This window comes from Lepidochelys olivacea (genome assembly GCF_965140295.1).
Source record: "Lepidochelys olivacea isolate rLepOli2 genome assembly, chromosome: 8".
NCBI classification, from domain to species: Eukaryota; Metazoa; Chordata; order Testudines; family Cheloniidae; genus Lepidochelys; species Lepidochelys olivacea.
The window spans coordinates 76,701,187-76,717,055 of NC_140418.1; the positions used below are offsets into that span (position 1 = coordinate 76,701,187).

Consider the following 15,869-nt stretch of genomic DNA (forward strand, 5'->3'; position numbering starts at 1 on the left):
TTAGGTTTATACCCTATACAAAACATATCTATAATCTATATCCCACACATCATATGTATTGAACTGATATTCATGTCACACACTACATTTATTGTACTCCTTTGGCCGCCTCGCTTGTGATCTAAGCCTGCTTCCACTGAAGTCAATAGCAGAACTCCCACTGACTTCAGTGGTGAAGGATCAGGCCTTTGCACTAATTCACCTCCCAGCACTTATTCTTTGGAAGTCTCTGAGCAGCTTCAGTCAGAAACCATTTACCCCCCACCACACTATGTAAGTGTGGTGGGGGGTAAATGGATGGACAATATTATAGTATAGGATGGACAATATTAGTTCCTGGATTGAATATATACATATATGTGGAGCTAATAGTCATGTGATAAATTCCATTGCTATGGGATAAATAGATTTATCATGTTACCTTTTATTGCCTCATTGGATTAATGGGCTAAGGGCAATCTCCCCTGAACTGTTAAACCTTGTCAGACTGTACCTGAAGAATTTTGCAGAAATATTTTCCTAAGTGCTCTAATGATGGACTAGCAGGAGTACTAGTGGAAAGCTCAGCTTTGACAAGGCTTTGCTGACATCCAGCATTTTGCCAGCATTTAATTAAATCTAATTTCTCCCTGTCATAAATATAAAGGGAAGGGTAAACCCCTTTAAAATCCCTCCTGGCCAGAGGAAAAATCCTCTCACCTGTGAAGGGTTAAGAAGCTAAAGGTAACCTCGCTGGCACCTGACCAAAATGACCAATGAGGAGACAAGATACTTTCAAAAGCTGGGAGGAGGGAGAAAAACAAAGGGTATGTGTCTGTCTGCCAGGGACAGAACAGGAATGGAGTCTTAGAACTTTTAATAAGTAATCTAGCTAGGTATGTGTTAGATTATGATTTCTGTAAATGGCTGAGAAAAGAGCTGTGCTGAATAGAATGACTATTCTTGTCTGTGTGTCTTTTTTGTAACTTAAGGTTTTGCCTAGAGGGATTCTCTATGTTTTGAATCTAATTACCCTGTAAGGTATACCATCCTGATTTTACAGAGGTGATTCCTTTACTTCTATTAAAAGTCTTCTTGTAAGAAAACTGAATGCTTTTTCATTGTTCTGAGATCCAAGAGTTTGGGTCTGTGGTCACCTAAGCAAATTGAGGATTTTTACCAAACCTTCCCCAGGAAGTGGGGTGCAAGGGTTGGGAGGATTTTGGGGGGAAGATGTGTCTGAACTACGTTTCCCAGTAAACCCAGATAAAGTTTGGTGGTGGCAGTGGAAATCCAAGGGCAAAGGGTAAAATTAATTTGTACCTTGGGGAAGTTTTAACCTAAGCTGGTAGAAGTAAGCTTAGGAGGTTTTCATGAAGGTCCCCACATCTGTACACTAGAGTTCAGAGTGGGGAAGGAACCTTGACACTCCCCATAGAAGCCAATGGGCATTTTGCAAAACCTATAACAGGAGTATGAGTGAGTCTGAAGTGCGTAGATTTTTGATACCCCCATTTTCCTTGATTCCTCATTTGTTAGGCATCATTTTCCTCAAATCCCTGTAAAGCTGATCTTCTTGGATCCTTTGTCTGCATGGGATATTGACTATGAAAATCTTCATAGTCAGTATCAGAAGTGTTTTGGCTATTTTACATAGTTTATAAAAAGAACACTCCAAGCATCCCAATGACAGGAAGAAAGGAAAGAAGGAATCTGGGTGGCAGAAGTAAGATGGTGTCAGAGCTACAAGAATTTGAGTCTCCTTGTGTGACTCATGTATTCTATGGATGGATAATTAATCTACTAATATAGTTAGTGCTCACGAATGTCTGGGAAGTGTGCCATAAATGACTAGATTAGGTAGCCAAAAAAGGAAAATGTGGGAAAACAGAAACAATCAGAAGCTATTGAAAAATCAAAAAAGGAATCCTACAAAAAGTGGAAACAACAAATTTCTAAGGATGAAAACAAAAGAAAAGCTCAAATATCTAGGTATAAAATCAGAAAGGCTGAGGCACAAAATGAAATTACACCTAGCAAGGGACATCAAAAGGTAATAAGAACAGTTTCTATAAGTATTTAAGGAGCAAGAGAAGGATGAAGGAAAATGTAGGTCTACTGCTTAGTAAGGAAGTAGAGCTAATAACAGACAGACCAAGAAATCTGATTTCAGAGTGGTAGCGGTGTTAGTCTGCATCAGCAAAAACAACGAGGAGTCCATGTGGCACCTTAGAGACTAACAAATTTATTTGGGCATAAGCTTTTGTGGGCTAAAACCCACGTCATCACATCCATGGAGTGAAAAATACAATAAGCAGTATATAAAAGCACATGAAAAGATGGGAGTTGCCTTACCAAGTGCGGGGGTCAGTGCTAACAAGGCCAATTCAATTAAGGTGGAAGTGGCCTATTCTCAACAGTTGACAAGAAGGGGTGAATATCAAGAGAGGGAAAATTACTTTTGTAGTGTTAATGAGGCCAATACAATCAAGGTGGATGTCTGAGGTGTTTAATGTCTACTTTGCTTCATTCTTCACTAAGGGTATGTCTACACTACGAAATTAGGTCGAATTTATAGAAGTCGGTTTTTTAGAAATCGGTTTTATATATTCGAGTGTGTGTGTCCCCACAGAAAATGCTCTAAGTGCATTAAGTGCATTAACTCGGCGGAGCGCTTCCACAGTACCGAGGCAAGCGTCGACTTCCGGAGCGTTGCACTGTGGGTAGCTATCCCACAGTTCCCGCAGTCTCCGCTGCCCATTGGAATTCTGGGTTGATATCCCAATGCCTGATGGGGCTAAAACATTGTCGCGGGTGGTTCTGGGTACATATCGTCAGGCCACCGTTCCCTGCCTCCCCCCATGAAAGCAAGGGCAGACAATCATTTTGCGCCTTTTTTCCTGAGTTACCCGTGCAGACGCCATACCACGGCAAGCATGGAGCCCGCTCAGGTAACCGTCACCCTATGTCTCCTGGGTGCTGGCAGACGCGGTACGGCATTGCTACACAGTAGCAGCAACCCCTTGCCTTGTGGCAGCAGACGGTACAGTACGACTGGTAGCCGTCATCGTCATGTCTGAGGTGCTCCTGGTCGCCTCTGTGAGGTCGATCAGGAGCGCCTGGGCAGACATGGGCGCAGGGACTAAATTTGGAGTGACTTGAGCAGGTCATTCTCTTTAGTCCTGCAGTCAGTCCTATTGAACCGTCTTATGGTGAGCGGGCAGGCGATACGGACTGCTAGCAGTCGTACTGTACCATCTTCTGCCGAGCAGCCATGAGATGTGGATGGCATGCAGTCCTTCTGCACCGTCTGCTGCCAGCCAAAGATGTAAAAGATAGATGGAGTGGATCAAAACAAGAAATAGACCAGATTTGCTTCCCCCCCTCCCCTGTCTAGGGGACTCATTCTTCTAGATCACACTGCAGTCACTTACAGAGAAGGTGCAGCGAGGTAAATCTAGCCATGTATCAATCAGAGGCCAGGCTAACCTTCTTGTTCCAATAACGACAATAACTTAGGTGCACCATTTCTTATTGGAACCCTCCGTGAAGTCCTGCCTGAAATACTCCTTGATGTAAAGCCACCCCCTTTGTTGATTTTAGCTTCCTGAAGCCAACCCTGTAAGCGCCCCTCCCAGCGTCAGAGCAATGGCAAACAATCGGGCATCTGAGAGTGCTGTCCAGAGCACTCACAATGGAGCACTCTGATGGGGCTAAAACATTGTTGCGGGTGGTTCTGGGTACGTGTCGTCAGGCCCCCGTTCCCTCCCTCCCTCCGTGAAAGCAAGGGCAGACAATCGTTTCGCGCCTTTTTTCATGAGTTACCTGTGCAGACACCATACCACGGCAAGCATGGAGCCAGCTCAGGTAACCGTCACCCTATGTCTCCTGGGTGCTGGCAGACGCGGTACGGCTTTGCTGCACAGTAGCAGCAACCCATTGCCTTCTGGCAGCAGACGGTGCAATACGATTGGTAGTCGTCCTCGTCGTGTCCGAGGTGCTCCTGGCCACGTCAGCTGGGAGCGCCTGGGCAGACATGGGCGCAGGGACTAAATTTGGAGTGACTTGACCAGGTCATTCTCTTTAGTCCTGCAGTCCTATTGAACCGTCTTATGGTGAGCGGGGAGGCGATACGGACTGCTAGCAGTCGTACTGTACCATCTTCTGCCAGGCAGGCAAGAGATGAGGATTGCTAGCAGTCGTATTGTACCATCTTATGCCAGGCAGGCAAGAGATGAAGATGGCTAGCAGTCGTACTGTACCATCTTCTGCCAAGCAGCCATGAGATGTGGATGGCATGCAGTCCTTCTGCACCGTCTGCTGCCAGCCAAAGATGTAAAAGATAGATGGAGTGGGTCAGAACAAGAAATAGACCAGATTTGTTTTGTACTCATTTTCCTCCTCCCCGTCTAGATCACACTGCAGTCACTCACAGAGAAGGTGCAGCGAGGTAAATCTAGCCATGTATCAATCAGAGGCCAGGCTAACCTCCTTGTTCCAATAACAACAATAACTTAGGTGCACCATTTCTTATTGGAACCCTCCATGCAGTCCTGCCTGAAATACTCCTTGATGTACAGGCACACCCTTTGTTGATTTTAGCTCCCTGAAGCCAACCCTGTAAGCCGTGTCGTCAGTCGCCCCTCCCTCCGTCAGAGCAACGGCAGACAATCGTTCCGCGCCTTTTTTCTGTGCGGACGCCATACCAAGGCAAGCATGGAGGCCGCTGAGCTCATTTTGGCAATTAGGAGCACATCAACCACCACACGCATTATCCAGCAGTATATGCAGCACCAGAACATGGCAATGCGATACCGGGTGAGGAGGCGACGTCAGCGCGGTCCCGTGAGTGATCAGGACATGGACACAGATTTCTCTGAAAGCATGGGCCCTGACAATGCATGCATCATGGTGCTAATGGGGCAGGTTCATGCTGTGGAACGCCGATTCTGGGCTCGGGAAACAAGCACAGACTGGTGGGACCGCATAGTGTTGCAGGTCTGGGACCATTCCCAGTGGCTGCGAAACTTTCGCATGCGTAAGGGCACTTTCATGGAACTTTGTGACTTGCTTTCCCCTGCCCTGAAGCGCATGAATACCAGGATGAGAGCAGCCCTCACAGTTGAGAAGCGAGTGGCGATAGCCCTGTGGAAGCTTGCAACGCCAGACAGCTACCGGTCAGTTGGGAATCAATTTGGAGTGGGCAAATCTACTGTGGGGGCTGCTGTTATGCAAGTAGCTCACGCAATCAAAGATCTGCTGATATCAAGGGTAGTGACCCTGGGAAATGTGCAGGTCATAGTGGATGGCTTTGCTGCAATGGGATTCGCTAACTGTGGTGGGGCCATAGACGGAACCCATATCCCTATCTTGGCACCGGAGCACCAAGCCGCCGAGTACATAAACCGCAAGGGGTACTTTTCGATAGTGCTGCAAGCTCTGGTGGATCACAAGGGACGTTTCACCAACATCAACGTGGGATGGCCGGGAAAGGTGCATGATGCTCGCATCTTCAGGAACTCTGGTCTGTTTCAAAAGCTGCAGGAAGGGACTTTGTTCCCAGACCAGAAAATAACTGTTGGGGATGTTGAAATGCCTATATGTATCCTTGGGGACCCAGCCTACCCCTTAATGCCATGGCTCATGAAGCCGTACACAGGCAGCCTGGACAGTAGTCAGGAGCTGTTCAACTACAGGCTGAGCAAGTGCAGAATGGTGGTAGAATGTGCATTTGGACGTTTAAAGGCGCGCTGGTGCAGTTTACTGACTCGCTTAGACCTCAGCGAAACCAATATTCCCACTGTTATTACTGCTTGCTGTGTGCTCCACAATATCTGTGAGAGTAAGGGGGAGACGTTTATGGCGGGGTGGGAGGCTGAGGCAAATCGCCTAGCTGCTGGTTACGCGCAGCCAGACACCAGGGCGGTTAGAAGAGCACAGGAGGGCGCAGTACGCATCAGAGAAGCTTTGAAAACCAGTTTCATGACTGGCCAGGCTACGGTGTGAAAGTTCTGTTTGTTTCTCCTTGATGAAACCCCCCGCCCCTTGGTTCACTCTACTTCCCTGTAAGCTAACCACCCTCCCCTCCTCCCTTTAATCACCGCTTGCAGAGGCAATAAAGTCATTGCTGCTTCACAGTCATGCATTCGTTATTCATTCATCACACAAATAGGGAGATGACTACCAAGGTATCCCAGGAGGGGTGGTGGAGGAGGGAAGGAAAATGCCACACAGCACTTTAAGCACAGCACTTTAAAAGTTTACAACTTTAAAATTTATTGAATGACAGCCTTCTTTTTTTTGGGCAATCCTCTGTGGTGGAGTGGCTGGTTGGCCGGAGGCCCCCCCACCGCGTTCTTGGGCGTCTGGGTGTGGAGGCTATGGAACTTGGGGAGGAGGGCGGTTGGTTACAGAGGGGCAGCAGTGGCAGTCTGTGCTCCAGCTGCCTTTGCTGCAGCTCAACCATACACTGGAGCATTCTGGTTTGGTCCTGCAGCAGCCTCAGCATTGAATCCTGCCTCCTCTCATCATGCTGCCGCCACATTTGAGCTTCAGCCCTGTCTTCAGCCCGCCACTTACTCTCTTCAGCCCTCCACCACTCCTCCCGGTCATTTTGTGCTTTCCTGCACTCTGACATTATTTGCCTCCACGCATTCGTCTGTGCTCTGTCAGTGTGGGAGGACAGCATGAGCTCGGAGAACATTTCATCGCAAGTGCGTTTTTTTTTCTTTCTAAGCTTCACTAGCCTCTGGGAAGGAGAAGATCCTGTGATCATTGAAACACATGCAGCTGGTGGAGAAAAAAAAAGGGACAGCGGTATTTAAAAAGACATTTTATAAAACAGTCGCTACACTCTTTCAGGGTAAACCTTGCTGTTAACATTACATACATAGCACATGTGCTTTCCTTACAAGGTCGCATTTTGCCTCCTCCCACCGCGTGACTACCCCCTCAACCTTCCCCCCTCCCTGTGGCTAACAGCGGGGAACATTTCTGTTCAGCCACAGGCAAACAGCCCAGCAGGAACGGGCACCTCTGAGTGTCCCTGAAGAAAAGCACTCTATTTCAACCAGGTGACCATGAATTATATCTCACTCTCCTGAGGATAACACAGAGAGATAAAGAACGGATTTTGGTTGAATGCCAGCAAACATACACTGCAATGCTTTGTTCTACAGTGATTCCCGAGTACGTGTTACTGGCCTGGAGTGGTAAAGTGCCCTACCATGAAGGATGCAATAAGGCTGCCCTCCCCAGAAACCTTTTGCAAAGGCTTTAGGACTACATCTAGGAGAACTGCAAATGCCAGGGCAAAGTAATCCTTTCACATGCTTGCTTTTAAACCATGTATAGCATTTTAAAAGGTACACTCACCAGAGGTCCCTTCTCCGCCTGCTGGGTCCAGGAGGCAGCCTTGGGTGGGTTCGGGGGGTACTGGCTCCAGGTCTAGGGTGAGAAACAGTTCCTGGCTGTCGGGAAAACCGGTTTCTCCGCTTGCTTGCTGTGAGCTATCTACAACCTCCTCCTCATCATCATCTTCTTCGTCCCCAAAACCTGCTTCCGTATTGCCTCCATCTCCATTGAAGGAGTCAAACAACACGGCTGGGGTAGTGGTGGCTGAACCCCCTAAAATGGCATGCAGCTCATCATAGAAGCGGCATGTTTGGGGCTCTGACCCAGAGCAGCTGTTCGCCTCTCTGGTTTTCTGGTAGGCTTGCCTCAGCTCCTTCAGTTTCACGCGGCACTGCTTCGGGTCCCTGTTATGGCCTCTGTCCTTCATGCCCTGGGAGATTTTCACAAAGGTTTTGGCATTTCGAAAACTGGAACGGAGTTCTGATAGCACGGATTCCTCTCCCCAAACAGCGATCAGATCCCGTACCTCCCGTTCGGTCCATGCTGGAGCTCTTTTGCGATTCTGGGACTCCATCATGGTCACCTGTGCTGATGAGCTCTGCATGGTGACCTGCAGCTTGCCACGCTGGCCAAACAGGAAATGAGATTCAAAAGTTTGCGGTTCTTTTCCTGTCTACCTGGCCAGTGCATCTGAGTTGAGAGTGCTGTCCAGAGCGGTCAGAATGGAGCACTCTGGGATAGCTCCCGGAGGCCAATACCATCGAATTGTGTCCACAGTACCCCAAATTCGAGCCGGGAACGTCGATTTAAGCGCTAATCCACTTGTCAGGGGTGGAGTAAGGAAATCGATTTTAAGAGCCCTTTAAGTCGAAATAAAGGGCTTCACTGTGTGGACGGGTGCAGGTTTAAATCGATTTAACGTTGCTAAATTCGACCTAAAGTCCTAGTGTAGACCAGGGCTATAAAGGTTAATGGAGACCGGATACTCAACACAATTAATTATTAAAAACAAAAAGAAAGAAATGCAAGCCAGAACAGGGAAAGAACAGGTCAAAGAATATTTAGAAAAGTTAGATATATTCAAGTCAGCAGGGCCTGATTAAATTCATCTTAGGATATGTAAGGAACTAGGCAAATCTATCTTCGAACCATTAGTCATTATCTTTGAGAACTCACAGCGGATGAGTGAGGTCCGAGAGGACTGGGGAGGCAAACATAGCATCCATCTTTCAAAAGAGAACCTGGGAAATTATAGACCAGTGAGCCTGACTTTGATACCTAGAAAAATACTGGAACAAATGATTGAAGCACTGAGATGATAATAAAGTAATAGCCAACATGGATTTGTCAAGAACAAATAATGCCAAACAAAATTTAAATTTCCTCTTTTGACAGTGGATAGAAAGGAAGAAGCAGCAGTGATATATTTTGATTCTAGTCATACTTTTAACACAGTCCCACATGACAGTCTCATAATGAACTAGGGAAATAGATGAAATAACTATATGGTGGATGCATAACTGGTTGAAAAACTGTATTCAGAATAGCTATCAATGGTTTGCAACAACCACGGAGGGGGTATCTAGTGGGGTCCAACAGGGTTCTGTCCTGGGTCTGGTACTATTCAATATTTTCATTAATGACTTCCACAATGGAATGGAGCGTATGCCTATAAAATCTACAGAGGACACTGTGCTAGGAGTGGTTGCAAGCACTCTGGAGGACAGGATTAATATTCAAAAAGTGTCCTTTATAAATTGGAGAATCGGTCTGAAATCAACAAGATAGAATTCAATAAAGACAAGCACAAAGTACACCACTTTGGAATGAAAACTCAAATACATAACTACAAAATAACTGTCTAGGCAATAGTACTGCAGAAAAGGATCTTGGGGATGTACAGGTCATAAGTTGCAAATGAGTCAACAGTGTGATGCTGTTGCAAAAAAGGCTAATTATTCTGGTGTTTATGAACAGGAATGCGGTATGTAGCGACCCAGGGATTACCTCTTGACTGGTCTGATGCCCTCTCCTTCAGTTGCTCACCCTGTGGTCTTTCTCTGGACTCAAGAGTACACCCTCTTCCTGATTTGGCCCTCCAGTCAGGTCTCTACAGTTTACCCATTCTGTGGTAATAAAGTCCCACTGAACAATCTGTGCCACTTCTTAAGTGGCTGGTAAGCACTGGAACCTTAAGTCCAGCAACTACGGTCTAAGCAATCTCAGATCCTGTCACTGTTTCCCTGGGCTCTTTCCTACCTTCCTTCCTCTGTCATCTGGCTACCACTGGAACCTCCTCCCTTCCCTATGGCTACTTCACCCTTTCTTGGGTTCCTGCCAGAGTCTGTACTCCCAGGCAGGATTCCAGGGCTTACTTACCACTAGGACTCCTCCTCAACTCTTCTCTTTAGTCATGACTGCAGTGTTCCTTCCTGCAAACCTCTTCTTGCTCTCCCTTTCCAGGTTTTATTCCAGCTCATCCTGCCCCTGCCCCTGCCCAGCTGTGCTTCATCATCAGTTAGAGTTTATGGGCCCTGACTTTCTTCCAGGTGCAGCCTGTTGTGGAGTTAATTGGTCTTTCTAACTATTCAGGCCTTGTGTAAGGTAGACACCCCATCATACCCCTGAAGGTAGGACAAAAAGTAACAGGCTTAATCTGCAGCAAGGGAGAGTTAAGTTAGATACTAGGAAAAACTTTCAGGGAATAAGGATAGGTAAGTCTAACAGCAGCGAGGCTAACAGATGGAGTTTGACTGGGATCTGTCTGAGAGGAAGTACGCTATGTGCTGCATTAGGGGGCCTGTGTTGGTGAGTTGCTGAGTGTCTGTTGTGGGGACATTTTGGCAGTTTGACCGTGTGCTTGATTGTTTGAAAAGTCTGAACTGGGAGTGCTTTGTTCCAGGTGGGCCTGATTGTTATAAAAAGGCAGCCAGCAGCAAACCAGCTGAGCAGCAAACAGAGGGAGTTCACCTGGGGAGAGCCCACTGAGGCTTTCATCTTGCAGGCTTCTCTGAGTAGTTACTACAACATCTGAGGAAGCTCTTAGAAGGAAGGTAATATGGATAGTGAGCATTCAGCTGTTGTGACCTGCACAGGATGTGCCATGTTTGTCTTTCTTCCCCAGGACAGAAGTGACTTTGTCTGTACAAAGTGCAAGCTGATCTCCATATTGGAAGAGAAGGCTCAAGATCTAGAGGAAACAAGTATCAACCCTGCGTTGCATAAGAGAAAATGAAGATTTCCTGGACAGACGTCAGGATATGCTTCTGCGGGCACAACATTCTGAAGAATTGGAGCAGGCTGCGCAGCGGGGACAGAAGGACAGTGAAGAAACTTGACAGCATGTGACCTCCAGAAGAAGAAAGAGGAGCATCCATGTACCAGCAATGCAGATACAGGTGAGCAACCATTTTCATGTTCTCTACACAGGTACTAATGCGGACACTGAACTAGATAATACATCTGAGGGAAGGGAGCAGAAGGAGACTCCACCGATTGGAAGGCATGAGATGCACTGTTCTAGGGATGGAGGGTCCACGACCACCACTCCCAATAGAAGGAGGCGGGTGGTGGTGATGGGGACTCCTTCCTAAGGGGGACTGAGTCATCTATCTGCCATCCTGACTAGGAAAACCAAGAAGTGTGCTGCTTGCCAGGAGCTACAATTCATGATGTGATGGACAGACTGTCGAGACTCATCAAGCCCTTGGATCGCTACCCCTTCCTGCTTCTCCAAGTGGGCACCAGTGGTACTGTCAAGAATGACCTTGAACGGATCACTGCAGACTATGTGACTCTGGAAAGAAGGATAAAGGCGTTTGAGGCACAAATGGTATTCTCGTCCATCCTCCCTATGGAAGGAAAAGGCCCAGGTAGAGACCGTCGAATCGTGGAAGTCAATGAATGGCTACACAGGTGGTGTCAGAGAGAAGGCTTTGGATTTTTTGACCAACGGATAGGTTTCAGAGTAACAGCCGTGTTAGTCTGTATTCGCAAAAAGAAAAGGAGTACTTGTGGCACCTTAGAGACTAACCAATTTATTTGAGCATAAGCTTTCGTGAGCTACAGCTCACTTCATCAGATGCATACTGTGGAAAGTGTAGAAAATCTTTTATACACACAAAGCGTGAAAAAATACCTCCCCCTCCCCACTCTCCTGCTGGCAATAGCTTATCTAAAGTGATCACTCTCCTTACAATGTGTATGATAATCAAGGTGGGCCATTTCCAGCACAAATCCAGGGTTTAACAAGAACGTCTGAGGAGGGGGGTGGGAGGGGTTAGGAAAAAACAAGGGGAAATAGGTTACCTTGCATAATGACTTAGCCACTCCCAGTCTCTATTCAAGCCTAAGTTAATTGTATCCAATTTGCAAATGAATTCCAATTCAACAGTTTCTCGCTGGAGTCTGGATTTGAAGTTTTTTTGTTGAAGAATTGCAACTTTCATGTCTGTAATCACGTGACCAGAGAGATTGACGTGTTCTCCAACTGGATTATGAATGTTATAATTCTTGACATCTGATTTGTGTCCATTTATTCTTTTACGTAGAGACTGTCCAGTTTGACCAATGTACATGGCAGAGGGGCATTGCTGGCACATGATGGCATATATCACATTGGTGGATGTGCAGGTGAACGAGCCTCTGATAGTGTGGCTGATGTTATTAGGCCCTGTGATGGTGTCCCCTGAATAGATATGTGGGCACAGTTGGCAACGGGCTGTGTTGCAAGGATAGGTTCTTGGGTTAGTGGTTCTGTTGTGTGGTTTGTGGTTGCTGGTGAGTATTTGCTTCAGGTTGGGGGGCTGTCTGTAAGCAAGGACTGGCCTGTCTCCCAGGATTTGTGAGAGTGTTGCGTCGTCCTTCAGGATAGGTTGTAGATCCTTAATAATGCGTTGGAGGGGTTTTAGTTGGGGGCTGAAGGTGACGGCTAGTGGCGTTCTGTTATTTTCTTTGTTAGGCCTGTCCTGTAGTAGGTGACTTCTGGGAACTCTTCTGGCTCTATCAATCTGTTTCTTCACTTCCGCAGGTGGGTATTGTAGTTGTAAGAATGCTTGAGAGAGATCTTGTAGGTGTTTGTCTCTGTCTGAGGGGTTGGAGCAAATGCAGTTGTATCACAGAGCTTGGCTGTAGACGATGGATCGTGTGGTGTGGTCAGGGTGAAAGCTGGAGGCATGTAGGTAGGAATAGCGGTCAGTAGGTTTCCGGTATAGGGTGGTGTTTATGTGACCGTCGTTTATTAGCACTGTAGTGTCCAGGAAGTGGATCTCTTGTGTGGACTGGACCAGGCTGAGGTTGATGGTGGGATGGAAATTGTTGAAATCATGGTGGAATTCCTCAAGGGCTTCTTTTCCATGGGTCCAGATGATGAAGATGTCATCAATATAGCGCAAGTAGAGTAGGGGCATTAGAACAACGCTTCCTCAGCTCTCGTCCCCTAAGTCAGCCATAAAAATGTTGGCATACTGTGGGGCCATGCGGGTACCCATAGCAGTGCCGCTGATCTGAAGGTATACATTGTCCCCAAATGTAAAATAGTTATGGGTAAGGACAAAATCCAGCCACCAGGTTAGCCGTGACATTATCAGGGATAGTGTTCTTGACGGCTTGTAGTCCATTTTTGTGTGGAATGTTGGTGTAGAGGGCTTCTACCACCCATAGTGGCCAGGATGGTGTTATCAGGAAGATCACCGATGCATTGTAGTTTCCTCAGGAAGTCAGTGGTGTCTCGAAGGTAGCTGGGAGTGCTGGTAGCGTAGGGCCTGAGGAGGGAGTCTACATAGCCAGACAATCCTGCTGTCAGGGTGCCAATGCCTGAGATGATGGGGTGCCCAGGATTTCCAGGTTTATGGATCTTGGGTAGTAGATAGAATATCCCAGGTCGGAGTTCCAGGGGTGTGTGTGTGCGGATTTGATCTTGTGCTTTTTCAGGGAGTTTCTTGAGCAAATGCTGTAGTTTCTTTTGGTAACTCTCAGTGGGATCAGAGGGTAATGGCTTGTAGAAAGTGGTGATCCCACTGAGAGTTACCAAAAGAAACTACAGCATACCACAAAACTACACCTACAAGAGCTCTATCAAGCATTCTTACAACTACAATACCCACCTGCGGAAGTGAAGAAACAGATTGATAGAGCCAGAAGAGTTCCCAGAAGTCACCTACTACAGGACAGGCCGAACAAAGAAAATAACAGAACGCCACTAGCCGTCACCTTCAGCCCCCAACTAAAACCCCTCCAACGCATTATTAAGGATCTACAACCTATCCTGAAGGACGACCCAACACTCTCACAAATCCTGGGAGACAGGCCAGTCCTTGCCTACAGACAGCCCCCCAACCTGAAGCAAATACTCACCAGCAACCACAAACCACACAACAGAACCACTAACCCAAGAACCTATCCTTGCAACACAGCTCGTTGCCAACTGTGCCCACATATCTATTCAGGGGACACCATCACAGGGCCTAATAACATCAGCCACACTATCAGAGGCTCGTTCACCTGCACATCCACCAATGTGATATATGCCATCATGTGCCAGCAATGCCCCTCTGCCATGTACATTGGTCAAACTGGACAGTCTCTACGTAAAAGAATAAATGGACACAAATCAGATGTCAAGAATTATAACATTCATAATCCAGTTGGAGAACACGTCAATCTCTCTGGTCACGTGATTACAGACATGAAAGTTGCAATTCTTCAACAAAAAAACTTCAAATCCAGACTCCAGCGAGAAACTGTTGAATTGGAATTCATTTGCAAATTGGATACAATTAACTTAGGCTTGAACAGAGACTGGGAGTGGCTAAGTCATTATGCAAGGTAACCTATTTCCCCTTGTTTTTTCCTAACCCCTCCCACCCCCCTCCTCAGACGTTCTTGTTAAACCCTGGATTTGTGCTGGAAATGGCCCACCTTGATTATCATACACATTGTAAGGAGAGTGATCACTTTAGATAAGCTATTGCCAGCAGGAGAGTGGGGTGGGGGGAGGTATTTTTTCACGCTTTGTGTGTATAAAAGATCTTCTACACTTTCCACAGTATACATCCGATGAAGTAAGCTTTCATGAGCTACAGCTTATGCTCAAATAAATTGGTTCGTCTCTAAGGTGCCACAAGTACTCCTTTTCTTTTGACCAACGGATAGTGTTCCAAGAAGAAGGATTGCTAGGCAGAGATGGGCTCCACCTAACGAAGAGAGGGAAGAGAATCTTTGCAAGCAGGCTGGCTAACCTAGTGAGGAGGGCTTTAAACTAGGTTCACTGGGGGAAGGAGACCATAGCCCTGAGGTAAGTGGGGAAGTGGGATACCAGAAGGAAGCACGAGCAGGAGAGCGCAAGAGGGGAGGACCCCTGCCTCATACTGAGAAAGCAGGACAATCAGCAAGTTATCTGAAGTTTCTATACATAAATGCAAGAAGCCTGAGAAACAGGCAGGGAGAACTGGAAGTCCTGGCACAGTCAAGGAATTATGATTTGATTGGAACAACAGAGACTTGGTGGGATAACTCACATGACTGGAGTACTATCATGGATGGATATAAACTGTTCAGGAAGGACAAGCAGGGCAGAAAACGTTGGGGAGTTGCATTGTATGTAAGAGAGCAGGATGACTGCTCAGAGCTCCAGTATGAAACTGCAGAAAAACCTGAGAGTCTCTGGATTAAGTTTAGAAGTGTGAGCAACAAGGGTGATGTCATGGTGGGAGTCTGCTATAGACCACCGGACCAAGGGGATGAGGTCAGGGCCGGTGCAACCACTAGGCAAACTAGGTGGCCGCCTAGGGCGCCAAGTGGTTGGGAGCAGCCAAAAGCGCGCTCCGGGGAGGTGGTGGAGTGGAGATAAGCTGGGGCAGGGGAGCGCGGGGAGGGCCGCCTGCAACAAGTAACAGGGGGAGGGTGGCACGCAGGGGAACCACTCCCCATTCCAGCTCACCTCTGCTCCGCCTCCTCCCCTAAGCCCGCTGCCCTGCTTTGCTTCTCTCCCTCCCAGGCTTGCGGTGCCAAACAGCTGATTGGTGCCGCAAGCCTGGGGAGGCGGGAGAAGCGGAATGGCAGCGGCGTGCTCAGGGAGGAGGCGAAGCAGAGGTGAGCTGGGGTGGGGAGCTGCCGCACACCTCCCGGGGCCGACGGGGGAGCAGGGGGAAAGAGCTGCTGCACGGCTCCCCGGGCCAATGGGGAGGGAGAGGTGGAGGGGGGCGGGCGCAAGGTGGAAGTTTCGCCTAGGGCACGAAACATCCTTGCACCGGCCCTGGATGAGGTGGACGAGGCTTTCTTCAGGCAACAAACAGAAGTTACTAGATCACAGGCCCTGGTTCTCATGGGGGACTTCAATCACCCCGATATCTGCTGGGAGAGCAATACAGTGGTGCACAGACAATCCAGGAAGTTTTTGGAAAGCATAGGGAACAATTTCCTGGTGCAAATGCTGGAGGAACCAACTGGGGCAGAGCTCTTCTTTACCTGCTGCTCACAAACAGGGAAGAATTAGTAGGGGGAGCAAAAGTAGATAGGAACCTGGGAGGCAGTGACCA

The 15,869-nt window shown here is 47.6% G+C and overlaps 1 protein-coding gene across 2 annotated transcripts in view; it reads left to right on the top strand.

Moving 5' to 3' along the window:
• LOC311525372 (uncharacterized protein) overlaps positions 1-15,869 on the top strand; it is a 56,752-nt gene that overhangs the window by 35,643 nt on the left and 5,240 nt on the right. Inside the window, exon 2 of one of the 2 annotated variants that reach the window (XM_084637475.1) lies at positions 10,457-10,730. The gene's annotated coding sequence lies outside the window, so the exon portion shown is untranslated. Of the gene's footprint in view, positions 1-10,456; positions 10,731-11,164; positions 11,205-15,869 lie in introns of those variants that run through there. The other variant, XM_084637476.1, reaches the window with a different exon arrangement.